Source organism: Amblyraja radiata, chromosome 33, assembly GCF_010909765.2.
Source record: "Amblyraja radiata isolate CabotCenter1 chromosome 33, sAmbRad1.1.pri, whole genome shotgun sequence".
NCBI lineage: Eukaryota > Metazoa > Chordata > Chondrichthyes > Rajiformes > Rajidae > Amblyraja > Amblyraja radiata.
In genome coordinates this window covers 6,962,108-6,965,957 of record NC_045988.1, presented here as the reverse complement: position 1 = coordinate 6,965,957, position 3,850 = coordinate 6,962,108, and the positions used below count along the sequence as shown (strand labels likewise).

Genomic DNA, 3,850 nt, shown 5'->3' with positions numbered 1-3,850 from the left:
AAACACCTGGCCACTCTCTGTGTAAAAACTTATCTATTTTACATTTTTGCCCCTCTCACCTATAACCTAGTATTTAACATTGCCATCCTGGGGAAAAAAAAGATTCTGATGATTTACCCTATCCATGCCTTCCCATAAGCGAATATACTTCTACGAGGTTTCTCCTCAGCCTCCGATGCTCCAGTGGAAATATATAAACAAAAGTCAAAAGTTTCTGCACTCATCGTAAACCTAGAATTCTTAATTGCCTTACCATGGGAAAATAACTTTCTGCATTCACCCTATCTATTCCCATCATAATTTTGTACAACCCCTTCACCCTCCTGCACTCCAAGGAATAAAATCCGAGCCTGCTCAACCACTCCCTGTAGCTCAGGCCGTCGAGTCTTGGCAACATCCTCATAAGCATATTTTTTCACGTTCTTATAAACAGTAAAGGCCATTAAACGCTCTTCTTTGTACTGTGCTTCTAGGAAAAGAAAACAGAGCAGTGATAATACTGTTTGAAGCTGCATCCATTGGCCATCAACGCTGGCGTAAACACAAAGCCAGTGACGGCGTTATTTAAAAGACAGATCACATACTTTATCTCACCGCAGCCTGTCCAAGTTATTCCAGAGCAAAGGAATAAGTGCTTCATCTCACTAATTCTGAGCAATATTGAGGAGCAAATGTATAGCTATTGGGTTGCCAGAATTCACATAGTTAGTATGTTAGTTAGTACAGAAATGGTCACAAGAGGGGATTGTGCTGTTTTGGCCATTTATTACTTGCTTCATATAAAAGCGCTCCAGCTCTGTGTGTCACAATGCCAACAGCTGAAAGGCTGATTAGGAGACCAACTTAACTTGTACCATATTTATTCCAGGGATGAACGTCAACTGCTCCAGCCACGAAAGCATCGGAACAGAGTGGTTTGCAGTGCCTGGGTTCTGTGTAAGCCCAGCTTAAGGCAAGATGATGGAAAAATTTGCTCAACAGCTTCCAAGCAGACACCCATCCAGCAATCACTGGGATCGACATATGTTTGAAGTGTGCGTGTTTTTTAACTGCTTCCTGTCCCCATTCGAGTGGGGAATAAATGGTGATCATTGCATTTATACAGACTGTATAATTACCTCAGCATTGAGTCTCTTTGTTCAATGATTCAATGCTTTCTTTATTATCACGTGTATCAAGGTACAGTGAATTATTTTTTGCATACAGATCAGCAAGACTACCACAATACGTGAGCACAATCAGTCAGTGAGTATAGCATGTGCAAGACAGCCCATTGAATCCATATGCAAAAATCACCATTTTGGTCCCAAAAAGCACTTCTCTCCTCATCTGACACCCTTTTGTCTCCTTGTCTCCTTTCAGTCTGAAGAAGGGTCCCGACCCGAATCGTCACCTATCCATGTTCTCCAGGGATGCTGCCTGACCCGCTGTTACTCCAGCACACTGTGTCTGCATTTTCTCTCCTTTAGGTACCCTTTTGTCTTCTTTTCATCTCCAGCCTTTGTCCACCCATCTGCCATTTCAAACTCTCCTCACCTGTATCAACCTATCTTGTGCCAGGCTTTGTCCCTCCCCCACCTCTTTACCAGCTTTCTCCCCACTATTACAATGTGGCTGAAGAAGGATACCAACCTGAACTGTTGCCTGTCCATGTCCTCCATTGACCTGCTGAGTTACTGCAGCATTTTGTGTTTTAATCATGAGTGTCTAATTGTCTTACAAAAGACAAAAAAGTTGTTACATGCTGCAGCTTAACAGGCCCATTAATGCAACTGCAAACATCTTATAGAAACTTACAAAATTCTTAAGGGGTTGGACAGGCTAGATGCAGGAAGATTGTTCCCGATGTTGGGGAAGTCCAGGACAAAGGGTCACAGCTTAAGGATAAGGGGGAAATCCTTTAAAAACCGAGATGAGAAAAACTTTTTTCACACAGAGAGTGGTGAATCTCTGGAACTCTCTGCCACAGAGGGTAGTTGAGGCCAGTTCATTGGCTATATTTAAGAGGGAGTTAGATGTGGCCCTTGTGGCTAAAGGGATCAGAGGGTATGGAGAGAAGGCAGGTACGGGATACTGAGTTGGATGATCAGCCATGATCATATTGAATGGCGGTGCAGGCTCAAAGGGCCGAATGGCCTACTCCTGCACCTAATTTCTATGTTTCTATATAAATATACAATAATTAATAACCCACAAGTAATAATAGTGATACTTAGTAATATCATAATATCAAAACAAAGAACCTCACATGCTGGTTTATACCGAAGATAGACACAAAGTGCTGGAGTAACTCAGCGGGCCAGGCAGCATCTCTGGAGAGAAGGAATAAGGAACGTTTCAGGTCGAGACCCTTCTTCAGACAGAGGAATTTTGCTGCAAGCTGTTCATACACATTAAAAACTTTCAGCTCCCTGGGAAATAAATAGACAAAAGGCATCTGAAGTCACAGAAAAAATATGGAATAAGGTCAACTCAGAAATATGGTATTCATAATTCTTCAACTTTGAAAGCTATGAAAGCACCAAGAACTGAGTTAACGCAGTTTAAATCTAAACCTTTGCACTTTGCCACAGACAGCATTGCTATTTCGTCTATTTTTTTTTGTAATTGTAATTTTTTCTCTGAACTTAGACTTGCTGGGGTATATAAACAATTGTCTCCTGTGCAAATCTGGGTTATATCCAGCAGATTTATCTTGGGAAACAGCTGGTAGCCACAAGCTATCAAACCTTGTCCTGGACCAGAATGATCTGAAGTATTTCTTCTGCTGAAAGTCAAAGACGTAGAGAGGGTAAGGTGTGGGAGGCCAGGACAACAACACAAGCCAATTTCCGCTCTGACCTGTAAATGAGTGAACATCCCACCCTTCCCTTTCCACTGGAGGCTGCGTACATATAAACCAATGTCCAGCACGTTTGTAATTTAGCAGCCAAGAGTCCTCCACCCATTTGTGTCAGGCACTGCACAACCCAGCCATGTATCCTTAAAAGGACCACTTGACTCACTGAGATAAAAGCCCTGGAGTTTCTGTGTGAAGTCGGGAGGAACCCCAGCTGTCAGCTGTAAGTTGTAAGTTGTAAGTTGAAAGCCCCGCCCACCTAGCAGTGCTCCTCCCAACCAGAAACCACGCGTCTGTCAGCTCAATACCTCCTGCTCCCTACAATAATACCCAATGTATACACCAGTCCATACCTTGTATGAATTTTATTCCAAAGGGTGACCCGGCGGGGGGGGGGGGTTACCTGTGACCAGTAGCGGCGGTAGGCCTGGTTCTCCGCTGCGAGAATATAAAACTATTCGATTAACTTTTGCAACTTTTGTGTACTGATTGGGTGAGGTCTGCTGTTTGATTTTACAGGATGGTCTGCAAAAGTAAAGAATTTCACCTAGTTACATGTGACAATAAAATATCGTTGAATCATTGAGTCATTGAAACTGGGTATGTGGCAGCCTCAGTTTAGTTTTGTTTCGTTTAGTGGAGAGATACAGCGTGAAAACAGGCCCTTCGGCCCACCGAGTCTGTGCCAACCAGCGATCGCCACAGACTAGCACTATCCGTCACACACTGAGGACAATTTAGGCCGAAGGTCCTGTTTCCACACTGTATCACCCTATGACTATGACTCTATGGGCTGAAAGGCCTAATTCTGCTCCTATCACCTCCTGAACTTGTGAACTCCCCTTCCTATTCCCGTACTGATCCTTCTGGCCTGGGCCTCCTCCATTGACAGTGAAACCACAGGAAAACTGAAGGAACAGCACCTCATATTCCGCTCGAGTTGGTTACAACCCAACAGTATGAACATCAAATTCCCCAATTTTCGATAAACACCCCCCCCCCCTTTTACCG

At 43.6% G+C, this 3,850-nt stretch overlaps 1 long non-coding RNA gene across 1 annotated transcript; it reads left to right on the top strand.

Moving 5' to 3' along the window:
- The first annotated feature begins 596 nt into the window (after window positions 1-596).
- LOC116991127 lies at window positions 597-1,102 on the top strand. The gene is made up of 2 exons (XR_004416703.1): window positions 597-704; window positions 869-1,102. It is a non-coding gene; the product is annotated as an uncharacterized LOC116991127 (long non-coding RNA).
- Window positions 1,103-3,850: the final 2,748 nt, after the last annotated feature.